Genomic DNA, 24,495 nt, shown 5'->3' with positions numbered 1-24,495 from the left:
AGTTCATGGGGTGGGGGACAGAGACACCCACCAGAGATCCTGGATGGGAGCACCCACATGATGGGGATCTTGAACTGGGAGGAGGGAAGCACCATGTACCAGAGGTTCTGAAGGGGGAACAGGGACACCCACACACCAGGTGTCTTGCAGCAAGAGCTGCGGTCTTCATTTACACAGGGCAGTGATGGGGAATTAACCACGTCTCTTGCGGAGCTTGTTCCACTAGATGATTAGCCTCATTGCCAGGGCGGCTTCAGGAAGTGCGGGGCCCAATTCGAACAGTTTCGATGGGGCCCCGGCAGGGATGACTAAAACAAAAAAACACTTAAAGAAAACCCTTTCATTTCTTCCATGTATTATTTACTTTCCATGACTATATAAATAATAACAAAATTATCTATTACATACATTGCATCATATATTAATTAGCTGATTTGCACTTTCATATCAGGAAAATAATTTGTTTTGATAGTTGTACAACTGATTTTCTTCACTAATGTTTATTTTATTAAAATTTATAAAACATTTCCTTATTAATATAAAATTGCCCCCTTCTTCCCCCCCCCAGCGCCGCCCGGCCCCATGGAAACAAACCCTCCTTCCCCAGCTCCGCCCCATCGAAACAAGGTTCGGTGGGGGCAGGAAGAAACTGCACATGGGGTGACCAGATCACAGCAGTAAAATAGGACCTGCCCCCTCCCTGCTGGGCCCCACCATCACACCCCTCTTCACCCCCTAGCCCCCCGCTGGCTTGCTGCGTCCCTCCTAGTCAGTCCCCACCCACCACTCGCCTCCTTTCACCTTCTCCCTCGCCTGCCAGAAACCCCCATGCCTGCCTATAGGCGACAGGTTTGTATAATTTTTGGTGGGGCCCAAAATGGTGGTGCCCCCCCCGCTCCCGCCCTGTAAGCCGATATAAAATGAAGCTACAACGCGTCAGTGCCACAAGATTACAAGGGTCAATTAAAAGTGGAAAGTCAGAAGCGGCACTTGCCTACTTCAATATATGGTATTATATTTTGTTGCACCTGTTGTGACAAAGTGGGAATGTTCTTAATGTTTTCTCTGAATACTGTGTGGGTGCCTCAGTTTCCCCTGCAAGATGCCAACTGAAGGTGTTGGGGACAAAGAGATCAGGTGGCCTCCTTGTCCAGAAGAGACACAGAGGCCAGAGGAGGGAGTGTCAGTTTGGAGCTGGCTGGGGAAATGGGGAGAGACACAGAACTTGGTTCTGGGCTCCCCACCCCACAAGATGGGCCTGACTGAGGGGTCCTGTTTTCTGTACCAACAAGCTCTGTTTAAACTGTGTTCCCGTCATCTAATAAACCTTCTGTTTTACTGTCTGGCTGAGAGTCACGTCTGACTGTGGAGTTGGGGGTGCAGGGACCTCTGGTTTCCCCAGGACCTGCCTGGGCAGACTGGCTGCATAAGGCGCACAGTGTGGAAGGGCTGAATGCTTCGAGGTCAGACCCAGGAAGGTGTAAGCTTCCTGCACTGGAGACAGTCTGCTGCGATAGAGAAAGCTCCCCCAGAGTCCTGACTGGCTTTGTATGGAGTTGTTCCAAAGCATCCCAGCATCCCCTTCCACACCGTGCGCTTCCCGGAAGTCTGCACAGGCACTGACACTCCCTCCTCTGGCCTTTGTCTCTTTTCCAGGCATTAGGAGGCCACCTGATCTCTCTGTTCTCCAACACCTTCAGTTGGCACCTTGCAGGAGAGCGGCCCAGGCCATCAGTATCCAGGAGACAGGGTTTCAGCCATTCTCTGTGCAGACGGCATCACACTAGCACTCTAGGGCTCTACAACAATCACACCCCCTTATCCCACCATCTAGATCCTTGAGAAATGCACAGGGGAAACTGAGGCACCCACACTGTATTCAGAGAAAACATTAAGAACAGCCCCACTTTGTAACACCTGTATACAACTAGTTATACACTTTAAAGGGGTGTAAAATAGTCAAGTATTGTGCTAAACAAAATGATACTCCAAACTGACCACCAAATTTAAGTTGCATGTTTTTCCCCTCAGGTGTGGGCTCTGGGGTTGGGCTGGGGATGAGGGGTTCACAGTGCAGGAGGGTGCTCAGGGCTGGGGGTGCAGGGACTGGGGTGGGGCAGGGCTGGGGATAAGGAACTTGGGATGCAGACAGGCTGCCCCAGGGCTAGGGCCAGAGAGGACCCCCCTCCCTGTTACCAGCAGCCGCAAGCTCCAGAGGAGGGACCCATCGTCCCCACCTCCCGCAGCACACTCACTCTGCGCCACAGTCACTGCACAGAAAGCCCACTCGCCTTCCCTGTGGTGGGTACCGGGTGTCACGGAGTCCCTGGGCGATGCTCTGGAACTGCTCCCCACCAAGCCAGGCAGGACTTTGGGGAGCCTCCTCTCCCTCGGAGCAGACTTTTTCTGGGCAAGAAGCTCACACGGCTTCACCTTCCTGGGTCTCTCCTTGGAGCATTCAGCATCTTCTGCCCCTCTGTGCGCTTCCCACAGCGAGCCCGCCCAGGTGGGGTCCTCGGGAAGCCAGAGGGTCCCGCCCCCCCACTTTGCAGTCAGACGTGACTCTCAGCCAGCCAGTAACACAGAGATTTATTCGATGACAGGAACAGGGTGTAAAACAGAGCTTGTAGGTACAGTGAACCGGACCCCTAGGCCGGGTCCATTCTGGGGGCAGTGAGCCAGACCCCCCCTTGTCTGCACTTCACGCCTGGTCCCGGGCCAGCTCCAGACTCCCAAACCCCCTCCAGCCCCCACTCCTCTCTGCTCACCTGATCTCTTTGTCTCCAACACCTTCAGCTGGCACCTTTGCAGGGGAGGGGCTCAGGCCATCAGTTGCCTGGAGACAGGGTTTCGGCCATTCTCTGTGCAGACACCATCACACTGGCCCTCTAGGGCTTTACAACAATCACACCCCCTTATCCCACCATCTAGAGCCTTAAGAAATGCATTGGGGAAACTGAGGCACACAGACAGTATTCAGAGAAAACATTAAGCACATTCCCACCTCGTAACACCTGTATACGACCAGTTACATACTTTGAAGGGGTGTAAAATAGTCAAGTATCATGCTAAACAAAATGATACTCCAAACTGACCACCAAATTTAAGTTGCATGTTTTTCCCCTCAGGTGAGGGTTCTGGGGTGGGGCTGGGGATGAGAGGTTCACAGTGCAGGAGTGTGCTCAGTGCTGGGAGTGCAGGCTTTGGGGTGGGGAAGGGCTGAGGATGAGGAACTTGGGGTGCAGACAGGCTGCCCCAGGGCTAGGGCCAGAGAGGACTCCCCATCACCACCACTGGCAGCAGCAAGCTCCAGGGGAGGGACCCCTCTTCTGCCCCTCTGCCCCCACAGCACACTCACTCCGCACCACAGTCACTGCACATGCTCGTAGGGCCCCTCTCAGGTCCAGAAAGCTCACTCACCTCCTCTATGATGGGTACTGGATGGGGGGGTTGCCATCACAGGTGGCCTTCCATGTTGCTGCCCCTCACCATAACTTCACTCTGGATGGGGGATGGGGCTGCCCCTTCCCCAGCATGGGGCAGGGGCAGGGGCAGGGGCAGGGGCGGGGGTGGAATCATAGGGTCAAACACTCACAGAAGCCCCAGCAGCTGCTAAGGTGAGTGAAGTCCGTCTCCTGGCCGGAAGTCCCCTTCGTGTCTCCTCCAGGTAGCGGGAGAGGAAGGCTGCCAAAAATGGCAGGGTCCCCTCCCTCCTGAGGTGCTACAGCAGCTAGCACTGCTCTTATGCTGTAGCCCTTAGGGGGCGGCAGCAGCAGCAGCAGCAGCAAGGGAGAGAGACGCGCGCTGCGCACTCTTTACGTTCAGGCAGGGAAGCTCCGGGGTGGAGGGGGGGAAGATGCCATTTCTGGGGGATTGTTCCCAAGCTGCAATACTTTGTGTTCAAACATCTACCAGCTTCCTTGGTGAAAAATAACACCAGGTTTCTTTGCAATATACAAGAAAGAAGGAGTTCTTCTTCGAGTGATTGCTCATATGCATTCCAGTTAGGTGTGCGCACGCCGTGTGCACGTTCGTCGGAAGATTTTTACCCAAGCAACACTCGGTGGGTCGGATGGATGCCCCCTGGAGTGGCGCCGCTATAGCGCCAGATATATACCACTACTGACCCACCCGCTCCTCAGTTCCTTCTTACTGCCCGTGTCGGTCGTTGGAACAGTGGAGCGCGGCTTAGCTGACCTCCACTTCCCTAGCTACTCGTAGTTTCTCTCGTTAATTCTTGTATATATAGTTCAGATTTATATAGTTGTAGTTAACTTTATTCGTTTGTAGTATAGTTAGTGTATATAGTTCATACTATATATATGAATGGGTCACAACCTTAGCCCAACCGAAGGCACTGAAACAAACTCAAATGATGCTTCAGCTTCCTCCCTCAGCATCACAAGACCAACACAAAGAAAACTCCCGAGGAACGGGGCTCTGAGCATTGCCAGGTTGTGAGTTCCGTGCCCTCAGGAAGCAGCCAAAATGCTCGAACCCCCACCCGCTTCTCTTGGACCGCTGGCAACATGGTGTTTGCACAGGAGCCGCAAGCCCGTCTTTCCTGTCTTTGTCTATCCCGGCCCCTTCCCCCCAAATGCTTTCATCGGACGCTGGAGGACCTAAGGACCTGCAGGTTCCCGCACCCACCTCCTAAAGCAAACAGTCCTTCCCTTCTCTGACATTCCTGGAGCCGCACATCCTTGGAAGAGTTTTACCCCAGGGGTTCTGATTCCCTGCGAAAGATGTGTCTGGCGGCGGCGGGAACTGTCTTCTCTGCCCCCTCTTTGGGCGCTGAGAAGCTTTTTCTGAGAAACAGCACCTCCTCCTGCTGGGAGAATCCTAAATTCCACCCTCCCACCCAGGTTTCTCTGAGCAGCTGCTGGATGATTTTCCCACTTCTCTGGTCTAGACACCAGCATCTAACTAGCCTTGGAACGGGCCCTGTTTGCTAGCTGGAGAGCGAAGGAACCAGGAAAGAAGGCAAATGTCAGGAAACGAATCTCAGCACGCAAAGAAACTTCCTTCGCTCTTCTTTTGCACTGTCTGTGCCTTTGCTACCCCTTGAGGCCTTGCCCGACTAGCTCAGTCGGTAGAGCATGAGACTTTTAATCTCAGGGTCATGGGTTCGAGCCCCACGTGGGCGTTTCATCTGCACTCTTCAACATCACTCTCTCCCTTAGAGTCTCAGAGCATAACGGAATCCACTCTTTGTCCTCTCAACCAGCTGAGGCGGTCTCGGACCTTTAGTACATCATGAAGACAAGACACATTGACAATTCCATGGTCCTAAGAGAGTTGAGTCTCTTCTAGCCCAGGCAAGAGAGGGAAAAAAATAACCTTTCAGAAGCTGATTGCCCCCCTCCCCCTGAGCAGCCATCTAGAGCTTCTCTACTTATTTCTATATCTTCGCCAGCGCTCAGTAGTTGAGATAACTGCTTCTTTCTCAAATCCTCCACCAGCCCTCTTCATTGGGATGGAGATTGCTTAAGGCTGACGATTCCACCACATCTTATTCATCCTCATACATTTCTGTAAGCCCATGGAGAGTAAAACAAGATAGCAACAAAACTGTTTTTTTTAAAAAAAAAGACATGGCCTCAATGTATAACAATACTGGAAATTGTCTTAATATGTTTTCTGTTTCTTTTTCATATCAGTGCTAAAAATAGGAAGGGAACCGTAAGGAAACAAAGAGCTCAGAGCTTGTGTTAACCTCCTTTGAAGACGAACGAATGGCCTCAGTTGGACAGAAAGTAGGCCTAGAAAGTTATGCCCAACCCCAACTGTCATCTCCCTGGTGGTCTAGTGGTTAGGGTTTGGTGCTTTCACCGCCACGGCCCGGGTTCGATTCCCGGTCAGGGAGTTATCCTCTTCAACAAAAGTCTACCTTGCCTTCCTCGCTTGGAGTTCAACCAGAAGAAGGCAACTTCCTGGCCTCCTTCAGAATGCTCGGAAACTCTTTAGAGGCCATGGGGAAAGCAAAGCTTCCAACTACTACAATATGGCTATCTGCCCCTTAAAGCCCAGCCTCTGCATCCTTTTACACAAATACACTTACTTGTGCAAACAATTTAGTTTTTCCTTCTTACCGAGCCTAACCTAAATTAGAACAACATTGCACTTTGACCCAAGATCTTTTTCTTTTCTTTTCACTTTTCTTGGTGAAACCAAACCAAACCAAACAATCATTTTGGGTCCACCAAAATATTTCACTAAATATAATATTCATCCAAAAACCTTTCACCCAGCACTATATACAAGTCTTTGGAAGTAACACCCCGGAGAAAGATCATTAAGCTTTTCCATTCCTAAGATCTAGCCGCTGAAGGCTTCTGAGCATGGGCTATGGGCCTTTCACCTCTAGGCCAGTGGTTACCCTCTTGCTCAGGTGGCTACTGATGAAAGGCAACGTGGTTTAGTGGCAGATCCATTTCAGCCTCCCCCTTCCAATGTCTACAGGAGGGTGTTTGTTTCGCAGTGCATCTAAGAATCAAATCAATTCTCTTGAAACCTCAACCTGGAATCAAGGTGATTGTAGGTCAAGGAAGGAAGGTTTTGTTCATCCTGTTCTAGTAAATGCTCAAAGTTGCGATGCTTCTTGGAGCTTCCAGACACATTGGCCAGAATTTTCAGAAGGTCTCACACCCACCGCTACGGCCAGATTTGCAGAAGAACTAGGCTCCCAGTTAGGCACTAAAATCTTTAGCCAGATTGTCAAAAAGGCTCAACCTATTTTTCCAAAAGGTGAGTTATTTTGGAAAAAAAGCTTGTAAAGATTGTGGGTGCTGGTTACTTGTCTATGTGGCCCACACTGCTGGAGTTGGAGGTTCACCATTGTTTTCTCAGAATGCGGTGTCCGTAGTCTGCCTCAGTTCTGGTGTCCATCTTTTATTCTCCTAATAAATCAGTAGGAGACTAAAACAACATCGGACTCACAGGGCTCCCGGAAACCTGCCGATTTGGCTCACGGTGAAGGTGTATACAAATCATCTGTGCTGTAGAAGGGCTCTGGGAGTTGAAAGAGTTGTGAATTTAACCCTCTAGGTTTCGGGCCTAATCTGAAACTGTTTCAAAACCAATTCCTTAAATAGACCATAGTTTGAAGCATCAGCAATAGGCATCTTACTGAATATATCCAGAGCTTTCCCAGCCAATTTGGCAACCAAAGTTGTCATCTTCCCTTTCCCGAATAAGCACTTTGTCTGTCCTCCGGGCAACACACTTAAAAATCACTACCAGTGTCTCAAAGCAATCAGCTGTGCACATATCCTGCTCGACTACGCCACTGTGATGGGTTCGGTCACAGAGATCCCCTTGGGACTGAAATTACTTCCGAGCCCGTTTTCCCTGCCAGCTTGGGACTCCAGAACCCTGCCTTGTTGAGCCAGACACCCTAGCCTGCTGCAACACAGACCCAGGCTCTGGGCCACACTCCCAAAGCTGCAGACTTTAACTCAAAACAGCTCAGCACCTGTCTCCAGCACCCAGCTCCCAGTGGGATCCAAAACCCCAAATAAATCCCTTGTACTCTCTATAAAGCTTATACAGGGTAAATTCCTAAATTCTTCACCCTCTAGATCACTGATAGAGAGAGATGCACAGCTGTTTGCTCCCCAGGATTAATCACTTCCTCTGGGTTTATTAATAAACAAAAGTCATTTTTATTAAGGTTAAAAAGTAGGAGTGAAGTGATTTCAAGTAATAACAGACAGAACAAAGGAAGTCACCAAGCAAACTAAAACAAAACACGCAAGCCTAAGCCTAATACATTAAGAAACTGATTCAGGAATAGCTCACCCTCAGAGGTGTTCCAATCAGCTTCTTTCACAGACTAGACTCCTGCCTAGTCTGGGCCCAATCCTTTCCCCTGCTTCGGTCTTTGTTACTTCCAGCAGACATCTTAGGTTTTCTCATGACTGGCAGGGGTTTTCTCATGACTGGCAGCCCCTTTGTCCTGCTTCACCCCTTTTATAGCTTTGGCATAAGGCGGGAATCTTTTGTCTCTCTGGGTCCTCACCCTTCCTTCTAAATGGAAAATACCAGATTTAAGATGGATTCCACTATCGTGGTCTCTGTAAGACCCCCTAGTTTCCATTCTTCCTGGGTTGGCCCACACGTACACAGGAAGGTTTGCAGGTCAATAAACCATTTACAACCAATTGTCAATGGGAGCCGTCAAGGTTTTAAACCGCCATTAGTGGCCCACGCTTTGCACAATTACAATAGGACCTCAGAGTTAGACTTCATATTTCCAGCTTCAGAGACAAGAATGAGACATGCATACAAATAGGGGGCATATATTCAGTAGGTTAGAACCTTTGTTATGATACCTTACAAGAGACCTTTTGCATCAAGCATATTCCACTTACATCATACTCACACTTATAAGCATCTTTTCATAAAACGTATGGAGTGCAACGTCACCGGGTGCCCTACCTACCCTGCTTTCGCTGCTTCCTGATGGCACAGAATTGACAACAAAAGAGCCAGGCTAGGAGGCTTCTAAAACCGAGAGAGCTGTTCTATCGCGTCCACATCCTCTCAGGAGGTGTCAAACCCCCTCTCTCCGTTTCCATCCCCCAAATCCTATCAGCTCAATGAGTTTTGTCCCTGGAAGAGCCTCGAGGGAGGCAGAAGAAGCGGAGAGGATTGCGTTGGGGGTAAATAAAACAGAGACGAGTTGTTCCTCTTGGGATTTTGGTGTGTTTCCCTGGTGATCCTGACGGAGGAACGGGAAGCATAATTCCATTTTTTTCAATGCCTCGGATTGGGTTCAGCTGGTGAACTCTCTGCTCTTGTTCTCACAGGGGAATGGAGAGTGGACCGGTTTCCCAATTTGGACAGAAAGTGGCTTGCCAAAGCCGAGGAGAGCCTGCTTCCTGCCTGCACCGAGTTGACAAACTGGGGAAGCCAAAGCTGAGAGACCCCGTAGATGAAGTCAGAGTGCTATCCGCTCACATGGAGGGGGAGCACAAGCCCTGCCTGGGTTTCTCTGCCCAAATTATAATCAGTTGAGTGATTTTCCTGGATGAGCCTCTAGGTAGGCAGAAGAAGAAGTGAAGAGGGTTGCGATGGGGTAAATGAAAACTGAGGACTCTTCCTCTTGAGATGTCTTTGTCTTGCTCTTGTGATTCTGATGGATGAACCTAAAGCGTCATTTGAGCGTGTTTCAGTGCTTTTCCTCGGGCTCAGGTTGTGATGCTGAGCACAGGGGTTCCTTCACTCTCTCTGCTTGGACCCTCTGTAATGGGGAACGGACCAGCTTTCGAAAGAGCCTAGTGGAGCTGAACGAAAACAGCAGTAAACATCCAGGTTCACCCTAGATTAATCTTTTGTCCCCAATTTTCTTGGGGAAACAAAACAAAAACAAGGTTTTCTTAAGAACTCAACACCCATTCAGGCTCCAAACTCTTTTGCAAGATTTCCAGAAGGGCTCAACACCCTGAGTGCTGAGCTAGTTTGGGAAAAAAACCCAAACAAGGCCGGTACCGATTGTGAGTGCTGGCTGCTTGACTCTGTGGCCCACCGTGCGGGAGTTTGAGGTTCTCATTAAGCTAAGTGTCTCTATTCTGCCTCTGTCCTAGTGTCCATCTAATAAGTGAGGGGGGAGATTAGAACACCTCAGAAGGCACAGGGTTGTAGGAAACCTGAAACTTTAGATGAGGGTGATGGTGTCTAAAAACCAGATGTGATGTAGGTGTTGAACGAGAGATGCTGTCTTGGCCTCCTTGAGCGGCTCATACAATATTGAAGAAAAGGAGGGTTGAGAGAGCTGCTTTTGTCCCAGCGTCAGGATGGCCGAGTGGTCTAAGGCGCCAGACTCAAGGCTCTGTCTTTCCCACAACTGGGGCTTCTGGTCTCCTGCAGGAGGCGTGGGTTCAAATCCCACTCCTGACACAACCTCTTGATTCCACCTCAAGAGGTGGCCTGGTTTCAATTGCCCTTGTAACATACTGGAAGAGCCCTTGTTTAGGAGCTTTCTTAGAGTAGCGGCAAGAGAAATTAGAGGGAATCGTAAATACCTTCAGAATCCATGCGCTCAAGGCACCTAGTTGGGTAAATTCCAGTTTATTCCCCACCAGAAAGTTGGCATTGCTTGATCTTGGGCAGGTATGGATGTCAAACATATACAGGTGGAGGAAGAAGGGAGCAGTACAGTAGACACTGATAAAGGGAAGGTAAGACTCTTAGTCTCAGGGTTTGGGCTTGAGCCCTAAACTGGGTGCTCTACGTACTCTGGTTTGGCTGCTTCATGAGGGCACAGAATTGACAACATAGGAGCAGAGACCGGAGGCCGCTACAACCAAGAGCCCTGGTAGATTGTGGCAACATCCTATCAGGAGGTCTCAAAGCCTCTCTCTCAGTTTGTATCTCAGAAATTCTATCCGCTCCAGGATCTTTCTCCATCAAAGAGCCGCTAGGTAGGCAGAAGAAGAGGTGGAGAGGGTTGCGATGGAGGTAACAAAAGCAGAGAAGAATTGTTCCTCTTGGGATTTTTTGTGTTTCTCTTGTGATCCTGACAGAGGAACCGGAAGCATCATTAGATTTTTCTGGCTACTTTCTGTCCAACAGATTAAGTTGGTCCATTGTCCATTCCTCAGGGTTAAGAGCTGGAACACCTGTGCTCAGGGTCACAACCTTAGCCCAACCGAAGGCACTGAAACAAACTCAAATGATGCTTCAGCTTCCTCCCTCAGCATCACAAGACCAACACAAAGAAAACTCCCGAGGAACGGGGCTCTGAGCATTGCCAGGTTGTGAGTTCCATGCCCTCAGGAAGCAGCCAAAATGCTCGAACCCCCACCCGCTTCTCTTGGACCGCTGGCAACATGGTGTTTGCATAGGAGCCGCAAGCCCATCTTTCCTGTCTTTGTCTATCCCGGCCCCTTCCCCCCAAATGCTTTCATCGGACGCTGGAGGGACCTAAGGACCTGCAGGTTCCCGCACCCACCTCCTAAAGCAAACAGTCCTTCCCTTCTCTGACATTCCTGGAGCCGCACATCCTTGGAAGAGTTTTACCCCAGGGGGTTCTGATTCCCTGCGAAAAGATGTGTCTGGCGGCCGGCGGGGAACTGTCTTCTCTGCCCCCTCTTTGGGCGCTGAGAAGCTTTTTCTGAGAAACAGCACCTCCTCCTGCTGGGAGAATCCTAAATTCCACCCTCCCACCCAGGTTTCTCTGAGCAGCTGCTAGATGATTTTCCCACTTCTCTGGTCTAGACACCAGCATCTAACTAGCCTTGGAACGGCCCTGTTTGCTAGCTGGAGAGTGAAGGAACCAGGAAAGAAGGCAAATGTCAGGAAACGAATCTCAGCACGCAAAGAAACTTCCTTCGCTCTTCTTTTGCACTGTCTGTGCCTTTGCTACCCCTTGAGGACTAGCTCAGTTGGTAGAGCATGAGACTTTTAATCTCAGGGTCATGGGTTCGAGCCCCACGTTGGGCGTTTCATCTTGCATTCTTCAACATCACTCTCTCCCTTAGAGTCTCAGAGCATAACGGAATCCACTCTTTGTCCTCTCAACCAGCTGAGGCGGTCTCGGACCTTTAGTACATCATGAAGACAAGACACATTGACAATTCCATGGTCCTAAGAGAGTTGAGTCTCTTCTAGCCCAGGCAAGAGAGGGAAAAAATAACCTTTCAGAAGCTGATTGCCCCCCTCCCCCTGAGCAGCCATCTAGAGCTTCTCTACTTATTTCTATATCTTCGCCAGCGCTCAGTAGTTGAGATAACTGCTTCTTTCTCAAATCCTCCACCAGCCCTCTTCATTGGGATGGAGATTGCTTAAGGCTGACGATTCCACCACATCTTATTCATCCCTCATACATTTCTGTAAGCCCATGGAGAGTAAAACAAGATAGCAACAAAACTGTTTTTTTTTTTAAAAAAGACATGGCCTCAATGTATAACAATACTGGAAATTGTCTTAATATGTTTTCTGTTTCTTTTTCATATCAGTGCTAAAAATAGGAAGGGAACTGTAAGGAAACAAAGAGCTCAGAGCTTGTGTTAACCTCCTTTGAAGATGAACGAATGGCCTCTTCGTAGGCCTAGAAAGTTATGCCCAACCCCCCCAGCTGTTATCTCCCTGGTGGTCTAGTGGTTAGGATTTGGCGCTTTCACCGCCACGGCCCGGGTTCGATTCCCGGTCAGGGAGTTATCCTCTTCAACAAAAGCCTACCTTGCCTTCCTCGCTTGGAGTTCAACCAGAAGAATGCAACTTCCTGGCCTCCTTCAGAATGCTCGGAAACTCTTTAGAGGCCATGGGGAAAGCAAAGCTTCCAACTACTACAATATGGCTATCTGCCCCTTAAAGCCCAGCCTCTGCACCCTTTTACACAAATACACTTACTTGTGCAAACAATTTAGTTTTTCCTTCTTACCGAGCCTAACCTAAATTAGAACAACATTGCACTTTGACCCAAGATCTTTTTCTTTTCTTTTCACTTTTCTTGGTGAAACCAAACCAAACCAAACAATCATTTTGGGTCCACCAAAATATTTCACTAAATATAATATTCATCCAAAAACCTTTCACCCAGCGCTATATACAAGTCTTTGGAAGTAACACCCCGGAGAAAGATCATTAAGCTTTTCCATTCCTCAGATCTAGCCGCTGAAGGCTTCTGAGCATGGGCTATGGGCCTTTCACCTCTAGGCCAGTGGTTACCCTCTTGCTCAGGTGGCTACTGATGAAAGGCAACGTGGTTTAGTGGCAGATCCATTTCAGCCTCCCCCTTCCAATGTCTACAGGAGGGTGTTTGTTTCGCAGTGCATCTAAGAATCAAATCAATTCTCTTGAAACCTCAACCTGGAATCAAGGTGATTGTCGGTCAAGGAAGGAAGGTTTTGTTCATCCTGTTCTAGTAAATGCTCAAAGTTGCGATGCTTCTTGGAGCTTCCAGACACATTGGCCAGAATTTTCAGAAGGTCTCACACCCACCGCTAGGGCCAGATTTGCAGAAGAACTAGGCTCCAGTTAGGCACTAAAATCTTTAGCCAGATTGTCAAAAAGGCTCAACCTATTTTTCCAAAAGATGAGTTATTTTGGAAAAAAGCTTGTAAAGATTGTGGGTGCTGGTTACTTGTCTATGTGGCCCACACTGCTGGAGTTGGAGGTTCACCATTGTTTTCTCAGAATGCGGTGTCCGTAGTCTGCCTCAGTTCTAGTGTCCATCTTTTATTCTCCTAATAAATCAGCAGGGAGACTAAAACAACATCGGACTCACAGGGCTCCCGGAAACCTGCCAATTTGGCTCACGGTGAAGGTGTATACAAATCATCTGTGCTGTAGACGGGCTCTGGGAGTTGAAAGAGTTGTGAATTTAACCTCTAGCGAGATGGCCTCTTCTGCTTCCCAAAGGCTTTGGCTGCAGTAACAGCCCTGGGAAAAGCCCTGGCCCTCCTCACCTGCCCTTGCCCAGCACAACGCCTTTTCGGGCCTACACAGCTCCTCACACAACACCCGCCTGGGACCTTACCCTCACCTACCAGCTCAGCAGCACCTTTTTTCCTCTCAAAACCTCCTCTTGCCACCCTCCCCCTTCCACACTTCACACTCACCTCATCGCAAACTCACCCATGGCCCCTTTGGCTTCTCAAGCGCCTCTGGAGGGACGCAGCTTCCCAGGCACGCAGATCCTTCCCTTCAACGCACACTGGATGGACATTCGAAACACAGCCCTTTCCAGTAGGTAATGTGTTGCTTTTGGACCCTGACGCCCAGCAAGAAGTCCTGGTACTCTTTTTCTGACCAATGGACCCCACTGACTTGCCTTTACCAAGCAGAAACTAAGGACCGGCTGATGGCTCTCTTTGCAAACGGACGCCATCAGACTGAGCCACGAGGCGTGCTGCAGGATAGCCCCTCCCCACCAAAAAGCAATGCCGTGACCCGGATTCGAACCTAGGCTGCTGCGGCCAGAGCGCAGAACACTAACCACTATATGATCATGTATTAGAGGGGTAGCCGTGTTAGTCTGGATCTGTAAAAGCAACAAAGAATCCTGTGGCACCTTATAGACTAACAGACGTTCTGCAGCATGAGCTTTCGTGGGTGAATACCCACTTCTTCAGATGCAAGACTTAATAGACGTCTGTTAGTCTATAAGGTGCCACAGGATTCTTTGTTGCTTTTATATGATCATGGCCAGGCGCTGAGGGTGCAGGCAGCAACCCAGTGGAAAATGCTCAGCTCTGTGCTCTCGGGGCAGCCACCTACCTCACCAGCATCACAGGTATTTCTCAAGTCTCCCCATTACAGTCACAGGTAAAATGCTGAGCAAAGGAAAAAAGACAGGAAGCCAATCCCATGCCTGTCCCTTTTTCTGTCTTCCTCCACCCCTGGACCAAGTCCCTCCCCCTTTGTCTGGGCCATTGTCCTCATGCCCCTGGCCAGCCTATTTCCCTTTGCATTTTTCCGTGGAGAGGAATGTTGATGAGTTTGTACCCAATTTTTTAAGGCTTTGCTTTGGCAAGGCTGTTGCCTGCTGTGAGAAAAACAGAAGGGGGCTACCTGAACTGGTGTCACTGGCTGAAGCTTATCTATAGTATATGAAAAAAGCTCAGAGCTCTGAAAATGGTTTATTTACTTTAAGATTCTCATGTTAGTGAGATTGTTTCCTAGCTAGCAGGGGACTGTTTTGTGATGTGCATTCTACTGGCTCTTTGGTTTTGTATGTTTTTGGGAGGAACGGTGGAGGAGAGTATCACGGTTGAAGAGCAGCAAAGAAATGCGTTGTTGTTTGTGTTAACGTTTGGTTTTTCCTAAAAGTGTCTGGTTTGGAGTCATTTGTAACTCTTCGGTTAGTTATTGGTAACGGCTTCTTATTGGGCCCCTGAGTTGAAAGGCTGCTCTTGCAGATTTTAGTTTGTCATTGCTGGAAGGTCAGTTCAAGAGCTGCTTTCTTAGTCTAGTCCGTGAGGGCTCTTCTGCCGCCCTCCTTAATATACCTTCCAGAAGGTGATTGCATGGTTTCCCTCGTCTTCCCACAGAAGAGAAATTGTCCATCCCTTTCCTGTTGGGAAAACACCAGTGTTTTAACTTAGGAAATGGTCAACGTTTTGCCTAGATGAGTGCTAGTTCATAGGCGCAGAAGAAGAGGAAGGCTGTGGCCCTTTGAGTCAGATTCCTAGCGTTTCAGGCCAGAAGGAAGCAGCCGATCACCTCAGAGGGACTAAGGGGCACCAATGCCCCAAATGGCAAGGAATTGCTTTGATGCAATTGACTGTCTGTTTGAGCTAGTTCTGTGGGAAGGAGCAGAAAAGCGCCTCGGGCTGTGGAATAGCGCCTGCATAGGCTTTCTTTACCCTGTTTTGCTGTAAGAGTTAACCGTGAGAGATTGGTAGTCCAGGTCAGTGGGTGGCTTTATGGAAATTAGGAGTATAGAGGAAACTAGGGAGAGGAAGGCGTCTGCAAGACTTGTCTGTCTTTGAACAGAATTGTGTGTTAAGGGTTCTTGCTTCGAAGTCTTCCACTGGAGTCATTTTGGGGAAGTGATTCTCAGGTAGAGTTCCCGAGTTGTGGTGGTTGTTGCGGTTCTGGGAGCTCGTCCTGGTGAGGTCGAAATGGGTGGGCGCAGGGGTGTGCGTGCATAGCAGAATGTGAATATTGTTTTTGGGCTCCTTGGAGCTCAGATCAAAGTGTTGTGTCTGTTCTTATCAGTTTAATCTCTGATACATCCTTGATGTGAGGACTGTATATTAACTTGATTTTTGAAGCAGGGGGGGTTAGAACAGAAGCTTGCTTTGTCTGCCCTATGCATTGATCTGGTATTGCAGTGCTTCCAGGATCGGTGTATCTCCTTTAGAGGAGAACCTTCTGGTTAGAAAAGCAGAAAAGAGTTGAACTGTGATACTTTCTTTAAAGCAAATGTTTTTTGAAGTAGCAGAAAAATCTGGGTGTTTTTCTTTCTTTACAGTTTCTTGGAAGTGTTTTGTGAGTCTATAGATGTGAGAGGTTCTTCTTTGTCTTGCTAGAGAGTTATTTAAGAAGCTGGACTCCTTCTTTCTGCTGTGAGTCTTTTCAACAGTATGAGGGACAAATGCTTTCCAGATTCTGGGTCTGTTGGGGAGATGGGATTTTTTTGTTTTTTTTTTGTATTTTTGGGGGGTGGGGTGGGGCGGTTGGTAATATTTGAGGTCACGTGTATATCCACAACTCCATGAGTTACACAGACTTCTCCCCACCCGGCCTACGTTCTATGTATCTTGGTTCGTAAGATCAAGACAAGGCACTAGGTGTCGTGCTGCACCCGGCACACAGGGGCCCCAATCCTGATTTCCGCCCCCCCCAAGCCTACTGTAATCTAAATGCTACATAATAACCCTTAGCTTCTCATTGTTGCCATCCTCGCTATTGGAAAATCCCCCAAATCATGACAGTGGCTTACAAATCAGGAGGATTCTTTTTTTAAAAAATGTAATGTGGGTTCTCTTTCTTTCCCTTCTGGTTTTCTGAACCAGGCAAGCTAGAAACTTACCTTTCTAGTGTGGCCAGAGCCCCAGAGAGCAGCAGCCCCCGGCGCCTGGGGCTGGCAGGCAGCGGGGCTCCTCACTTTAATTTCACCCACCAAGTATCAAGTGTGAACTCCTCAGGCACTAGAACAGCCTTAACATGGAGTCACAGACAGACCCCTTGGGCACCCTGACTCTATCTTGCTACCCAGGGTAGTAGAAGCTGCTGTAACACGCAAGCTCTGTATGTCCTTAGGCTAACCTAGCCAAACAGCCGGGATCCCTTGCTGCTGCTTAGAAGGTGTGCCGGCTCCCTGAAGTCCAAGCAGCATCGTGGGGAGGGGGGAACAACAGTTTCTTCCTGACAGGGATTTTTATTCCATTCCCCCAGAGCTCAAGCTGATGGGGGCAAGTGTTTGTGCAGGGCTCTGCCTCCTCGTAGGTGTGTGAGGAGGAGCAATCAGCCAAGTCTTTTGTCCACGGATGATCCACAGTGGCTTGCCTGATGTCTCAGTCAGGGCCTTCTCTTGTTGGAAAGGAGATGACGCCTCTTCTGGTAAACTGGCATTTCACACTTGGTAATGCTTCTCTCCTGATGGGTGGCGTGGCGGCGGCAAGGGGTTTTTTACAGCTTTAGTGCCAACGCTTATATATCACCTTACAACATGGGCTACGGCTATTATAGGTGAGAATAATGCATGCAGCAACTCACGAGCTTGTCATAGACTCTAAACACGTTTTTATAAAGCTAATGCCTGTTTTAACAACACTAACAAACAGGTGAGCAAGACTAGTTTCCAGCCATGCGTTTGTCACTTTTCAGTAAGGCCTAGGGGCCTTGGCATGAGCTGGCACCTGGTCTGCCAGTGTCAGAAGAGGATCTTCCCTCTCTTATCCCCGGGTGTCTGTACTGGGAGCAGTACTGTTCAACTTATTCATAAATGATCTGGGGAAAGGGCTAATCAGTGAGGTGGCAAAATTTGCAGATGATACAAAATTGCTCAAGAGAGTTAAGTCCCAGGCAGACTACCAAGAGCCACAAAGAGATCTCACAAAACTGGCTGACGGGACAACCGAATGGCAGATGAACGTCGGTGCTCATAAGTGCAAAGTAATGCACATTGGCAAACATAATCCCAACTATCCCTATAAAACGATGGGGTCTAAATTAGCTGTTACCACTGAGAAAGAGATCTGGGAGTCGTTGTGAATAGTTCTCTGAAAACATCCACTCAATGTGCAGCGGAGCATTGGGAATCATTAAGAAAGGGACAGGTAATAAGACAGAAACTATCATATTGCCTCAATATCAATCCATGGTATGCCCACATCTTGAATACTGCATGCTGATGCGGTCGCCCCAATCTCAAAAAGATATATGGGAATGGGAAAGATTCAGAAACGGACAACAAAGATGATGAGGGATATGGACCAGCTTCCATCTAAGAAGAGATTCATAAGATTGGGACTTTTCATCTTGGAAAAGAGATGACTAAAGGGGATACGAGGAGGTCTGTAAATCTATGACTGGCGTAGACCAAGTAAATAAGGAAGAGTTATATACTCCTTCTCATAACACACGAACCAGGGGTCACCAAACCAAATTAATAGGCAGCAGCTTTAAAACAAACAAAAGGAAGTCTTTCTTCACGCACCACACAGCCAACCTGTGGAACTCTTTGCCAGAGGATGTCGTGAAGGCCAAGACTATAACAGGGTTCAAAAAAGCACTAGATAAATTAATGGAGGATAGGTCCATCTATGGCGCTTTGCCAGCGGTATCCCTAGCTAGGTATCCCTGTTTGCCAGAAGCGGGGCATGGGCGACAGGGGATGGAGCACTTGATGATTCTCTGTTCTGTTCATTCCCTCTGTGGCACCTGACATTGGCTGCTGTCAGCAGACAGGATACTGGGCTAGGTCTTTAACTTTGATGGGTAGCTGGGAAGACAGTCAATCAGACAGAACCCGTTCGACAAACCTCTTCATTTCCTTGTTATTGCCTGACTCCTTTAATTCATTTCCTTTTCCTTATTTCCCAGCAGACCGACGAGCCACCAGATTTGGGTGCTAGCAGAGGGACCTGACGAGCTCCTTCTTTTCAGCAGCGTTGAACTTGCCAGGGCACAGTCAGATTCTGGATGCTCATCTGAATGTAACGCCTAGCGCTCACCTTTATTTCTGTTTCTTAGCTCTTTTGGGCCATCGATCTTTGGTCTGACCCATAGGATCCCTGCATTAGGAGAGATGGCTAATTAATGAGCCCATAAACCTTGGAAATCAAATGAAACCTGAAGTCCGTAGAAGACCTCGAAAGGCCCTTGGGGGGTGGAGTGCGAGCTGAGGAAGAGTTCCCTGCACAGCTTACCTCTCCATTCTCGTTTTCCTGTCCTGAGCGCAAAAGCCAGGAAGCAGCTCCGGGTAGGGAGGGGATACCATATGTGTGCAGTGGTTAGACAGGAAACAGCAAGGAACTGGACTCGTATGGAGTGAAACTGTAAGCATCTTCTGTATGCCTGATGGCTGCAGGTTTGAGAGAGTTATGTGGGAAGTGGAGGCTTTCGGTGGCTTTCAGAGGAAATGTAATGGAAAGGCAGCCGAAAGTGGAATCCCAGGTTTTTAAACAATCCTCCACTAACACACGAAACAGCTCAGGTCTAGTTACTCATTGAAAATTAGAATAAAGTTACAGCAAGATTTCATCATAAATGAAGTCAAACCCTAAAGATTTCAGAACACAACTGCTATAAGGAGCCACGAGGGAAGCAATACAAATCAACCTTGCCTCAGAGAAAGGCAGTTAAACAATTTCTCTTTTTTAAAGCAGCATAATCTCCCCAAACGGAAGGGCCCTGTTCCCGGAGAAGGGTCCTGGAGAGGTTTTCGTTGGTGCCGGCCATCCACCTCCCGAAAGGCGGAGCTAGGTCGACGGAAGAATTCTTCCGACCAAGGCACGGACTGATGTAGCCGTGCGACGACGTTCCCGTGCAGCCCAGGCCCGAGGGTCGGTGCGTGCTGAACAGTTAAGTCAAAACAGCTCCGTCCGTCAGAGGTGTGCAAAGGGAAAACCCGCTCCTGGGCGACATGGCCACGCCGCCCTAACCATAGCGTAGCTAAGGGCATTCGGGGAGGCGGTGGGTGGGCCTCAAGCGTCGGAAAGCCCTCCTCCAGCATGGGGTTGTGACAGCCTAGTCTCCGTAGCACAGACAGGGTGGCCACCAAGAGACAGGAACAGACAGCGAAAGCCAAAGCGGCCCCAGGGCAGGGGCAGGCTGCCTGTTGGACGAGGAGACCAGGTGGGACAGGCGTTTTGGACAGGCCATCCTCCCGTCAAAGGAGGAAGAGCCCGAGAAGAAGGGCCGGGCAAGAAGCTACAAGCAGGGAAAGAAGCAGAGCAGGCAGGCAGGCAGCTCCCCTTAGAGCCAAAGAAGGCACCGGTCCAAGCCCCCCAAAAGCAGACTAGAGAGCAGATCAGCTGCAAAAGACCAGGGAAAGCCAAGAACACAGAGAGACCCAAGTAAAGTTCCAGAGCTGAGCTTTGCTTACAAGGAGGAACCTGTGACAAAGATACCTAGAAGTACAGGGCCTGTGGAAAAGAGCACTCCCAAAGGCCCAGACTGACAACTGCTTTCCCGAGAGTCTGCTTTGCAGTGCACTAAGCCTAAGCAGCCCACTGTCGGTTTTCTGTTGTTCAAACCAATCGCCAGGGGAGAGCGCGAACGCAGTCCCCCACTACCACAAACTATGCAGTTGAGTTTCCCGCATTTGGGGAAATCGCAGGGGTCAGCACACCCGCAGTGCAATGGATGAGCCTCATCCTGGGAAAACCACCTTTGTGATCATCAATAACCAAACTTCCATACAAACGGACTTCACTAAAATAAGACAGGAGATCTACATCACTCACTTCACCTCTCTACAAAGGAAAAAGGACTGTAAGCTGTCTAAACTCCTACCTGCCACATGGGGCCACAACCGTGATACCCTAACCCACCGAGCAATATCGTCAATCTATCCAGCCACACACTCAGCCCAGAAGAACAGTCTGTCCTATCTCGGGGACTCTCTTTCTGCCCTGCCACCCCCACCAACATGATACAGTTCTGCTGCGATATGGAAGCCTACTTCGCCGTCTCCGACTCAAAGAATACTTCCAGGACAACACTGAACAGCGCACTGTAAACAGTTACCCTCCCACCAACAGCACAAGAAGAAGAACTCCACAGGGACTCCTCCTGAGGGTCAAAATGACAGTCTGGACCTATACATTGAATGCTTCAGCCGAAGTACACAGGCAGAAATTGTGGAAAAACAACATCGCTTGCCTCACAACCTAAGTCGTGCAGAACGCAATGCCATCCACAGCCTCAGAAACCATCCTGACATTATAATCAAAGAGGTTGATAAAGGAGGTGCTGTTGTCATCATGAACAGGTCTGACTACCAAAAGGAGGCCGCCAGACAACTCTCCAATACCAAATTTTACAGGCTACTTCCCTTAGATCCCACTGAGGAATAAAATAAATAAAATAAAGCACCGCACCCATCTACTCAGGACACTCCCTACACTAACACCCGGAACAAATCAACATACCCACTTAGAACCCCGACCAGGGTTATTCCTACATCTCTACTACCCAAGATCTCCACATAGAACTCTCACTGCAGAAATCTGGACGCCCCATCATCTCTGGCATTGGAAGGCTCTCACTGAAGGACTGTCTGGATATGTGGACTCCTCATACTCAGACCCTAGGTTACCAGCACTCCCAGCTATCTCAAGTGGCTTCACTGATTTCCTGAGGAAACACTAGCATTGGTGACCTTCAGAAAACCAGAAAACACCATCCTAGCCAACTATATGGATGCGGGGGCTCTCTACACAAACATCCACACACTGATGGAATACAGCTGTCAGGAACAGTATCCCCTATGATGCCACAGCAGCTGACTGGATGCTTTGCTGAGCTCTGTGCCTTTCATCCTCACACACAACTATTTCAAATTTAATGACAATATGATCTCCAGATCTCCAGATCAGTGGCACCGCTATGTCCCAGATCAGGTAATGGGCACACTGTGGCCCCACAATATGCCAATATGATGCTGATATTTTTATGGCCCTGGAACAATGCTATCCAGCTCCCTCACCTTCCCTCCTAGCCCCTTCTCTACCTACGCTACGGCATTGATGACATCTTCATCATCTGGACCCATGGGAAGGAGACTCTGGAAAAAAATTCCTTAGCTTTCCAACAGCTTCCACCCCTCCATCAACCTCAGCCTGGACCTATCTGCACGGGAGGTCCACTTCCTAGACACCACGGTGCAAATAAGTGGTGGTCACATTAACACCACCCTATGCACCACAAACCTACCGCCGACCGGCCGCTATGCCTACCTTCAGCCCTCCAGCCTCCATCCGGGCACACCACAGAGCCACCACATGCCAAGCATCCTGAGCCAAGCACTACAAGAGTACGTATCTGCTCTAACCCGCACAAGACCTCACCTAGAAAATCTCCACCAAGCATTCTCAAGACTACAGTACCCACCAAATAAAGAAAAAACTCAACAGGCCAGATGATGTGTACCCAGCCTCCTACTGCTGAAAGAACCCAAGAAAGAAAAACCCAGGACTCCACTGGCCATCATACAGTCCCCAACTCAAACCCTCCAGCATCATCAGGGATCTACAACGGCCACATCTGGAGTCCCCACACTTCTGAGAGCCTTGGGTGGCAGGCCAGTCCTCGCCACAGACAACCTGCAACCTGAAGCATATTCTCTACTCAGACCCTATGTTACCAGCATCCCAGCTATCTCCGCCTTCCACACTGATTTTCTGAAACCTGATACATTGGTGACCTTCAGAAAACACCATCTAGCCACTATGGATGTAGAGGCTCTCTACAAACATCCCACACACTGATGGAGCCTGACTGTCCAGAACCAGTATCCTGAAGTGATGCACCACCTTTAACTGGTTGCTGAGCTCTGTGCCTTTATCCTCACACACCTTTATTTCAAATTTAATGACAATGCTATATCTCCAGATCAGTACTTTGCTGTAGGCACCAGCATGGCCCACAATATGCCAATATTTTTATGGCCGACCTGGAACAATGCTTCCTCAGCTCCGTCCACTCGCCCTTACTCTACCTACGCTCGTGGTGACATCTTCATCATCTGGACCCATGGGAAGGAGACTCTGGAAAAATTCCACCATGATTTCAACCAGCTTCCACCTCCATCAACACTCCAGCCTGGACCTACTATCTACCACGGGAGGTCCACTTCCCTAGACACCCACGGTGCAAATGAAAGTGGTGGTCACGTATCAACACCTACCTGCCCCAAAAAACCTACACGACCGCTATACCTGCCTTCATGCCTCCAGAAGCTTCCATCCTGGGGCACACCCACAAGATCCATTGTCTACCAGCCAAGCTTTTGAGAGTACAGCCGTATCTGCTCTAACCCATGCAGACAGAGACCAACACCTAGAAAATCTCCACCAAGCATTCTCTAGAGACTACAGGTACCCCACACGAGGAAATAAGGGAACAGATCAACAGAGCCAGATGTGTACCAGAAGCCTCCTACTGCAAGACAAACTCGGCCAAGAGAAAAGAGAACCAACTTGGGACTCCACACAGCCCATCACATACAGTCCCCAGCTCAAACCCCTCAGCGCATCATCAGGGATCTACAACCCCATCCTGGACAATGATCCCACACTTTCCCCAGTACCTTGGGTGGCAGGCCAGTCCTCGCCTTTGGACAACACTGCCCAACCTGAAGCATATTCTCACCAGCAGCCTGCACACACTGCACCATAAGTAACTCTAGGCTCAGGCAACCAACGCCACAAGCAAACCTCGATGCCAACTCTTTGCCCACATATCTACACCAGCAACACCATCACAGGACCTAACCAGATCAGCCCACACCATCACGAAGGTTTCATTCACCTGCCGTCCACCAATGTAATATATACCATCATTATGCCAGCAATGCCCCACTGCTATGTACATGAGGCCAAACTGGACAGTCTCTGAGAAAAGGATAAATGGACACAAATCAGACATTAGGAATGGCAATATACAAAAACCTGTAGGAGAACACTTCAACCTCCTGGAGCCACACAATAGCTTAGATTTTAAGCGGCCATCCTGCAGCAAAAAAACTTTCAGGACCAAACTTCAAGAGAGAAACTGCTGAGCTCAGTTCATCTGTAAATTTAACACCATCAGCTCAGGACTAAACAAGCAAAGACTGTGAATGGCTTGCCAATTACAGAACCAGTTTTATCCTCATGGTTTTCACAGCTCAGCTGCCTGGAACAGGGCCTCATCCTCCTGATTGATCTAACCTCTTTATCTCTAGCTTGCTTCCTTATATATCTACACCTGCCCCTGGAAATTTCCACTGCTTGCATCCGAAGAAGTGGGTATTCACCCCACAGCAGCTCATGCTGCCAAAGAACGTCTCTGTTTAGTCTATAAGGTGCCACAGGATTCTTTGCTGCTTTGTGATCATGGTATTTCCCCTGCCAGGTAAGATATGAGTTCTGCTGCCTGGCCCGCCACGCCTGCCTGCCTCCACTCGCCCTGCACTTATAACACACGGAAGGCGGACCCGATTCCGCTGGCCTGCGCCACACAGCCCCACTGCGACGGCAGCTGCCCAGCGCAACGTCCCCGGAGCCCCTCCCGCTTCTCCACGCCCGAGCTCCGGTGCAAAGTCGGGCCCTGCCACGCAGCCAATATAAATCCGCTCCACAATGCTCTGCTCGCACACAGATCTGCATACCCACTCACGCAGCCTCCAGCCTCCGCTTGGGCCCCCGCCCCCTGCCCGCCCGGGCACGCCACTCTCTGCCTGCCCTGTGGTGGTAGCCGGGTCCCCGATCCCGAGAAGCCAGGCCCAGCAGAGAGAGGCAGCGTGGCCCACCTGCTGCTGGGGAAAAACTACAGCTTACACATTTGCTTCTCGCTCTCTGGCTCTCTCCCCACTGGAGAGCTGGTCCAATACAA

At 49.4% G+C, this 24,495-nt stretch overlaps 5 non-coding genes across 5 annotated transcripts; 4 read left to right on the top strand and 1 right to left on the bottom strand.

Moving 5' to 3' along the window:
- The first annotated feature begins 5,794 nt into the window (after nucleotides 1-5,794).
- TRNAE-UUC lies at nucleotides 5,795-5,866 on the top strand. Its single transcript has one exon. It is a non-coding gene; the product is annotated as a tRNA-Glu (tRNA).
- Nucleotides 5,867-9,791: 3,925 nt separating this feature from the next.
- Nucleotides 9,792-9,900, top strand: TRNAL-CAA. Its single transcript has 2 exons — nucleotides 9,792-9,829; nucleotides 9,855-9,900. It is a non-coding gene; the product is annotated as a tRNA-Leu (tRNA).
- Nucleotides 9,901-12,087: 2,187 nt separating this feature from the next.
- Nucleotides 12,088-12,159, top strand: TRNAE-UUC. Its single transcript has one exon. It is a non-coding gene; the product is annotated as a tRNA-Glu (tRNA).
- A 3,452-nt stretch (nucleotides 12,160-15,611) lies between these two features.
- Nucleotides 15,612-15,807, top strand: LOC120393004. The gene has a single exon (XR_005591856.1). It is a non-coding gene; the product is annotated as a U2 spliceosomal RNA (small nuclear RNA).
- Nucleotides 15,808-20,160: 4,353 nt separating this feature from the next.
- Nucleotides 20,161-20,325, bottom strand: LOC120393003. The gene has a single exon (XR_005591855.1). It is a non-coding gene; the product is annotated as a U1 spliceosomal RNA (small nuclear RNA).
- Between the last annotated feature and the right edge of the window lie 4,170 nt (nucleotides 20,326-24,495).

The sequence above is a fragment of the Mauremys reevesii genome, unplaced genomic scaffold (genome assembly GCF_016161935.1).
Source record: "Mauremys reevesii isolate NIE-2019 unplaced genomic scaffold, ASM1616193v1 Contig135, whole genome shotgun sequence".
NCBI lineage: Eukaryota > Metazoa > Chordata > Testudines > Geoemydidae > Mauremys > Mauremys reevesii.
This window is presented reverse-complemented; position numbering and strand designations above follow the sequence as displayed.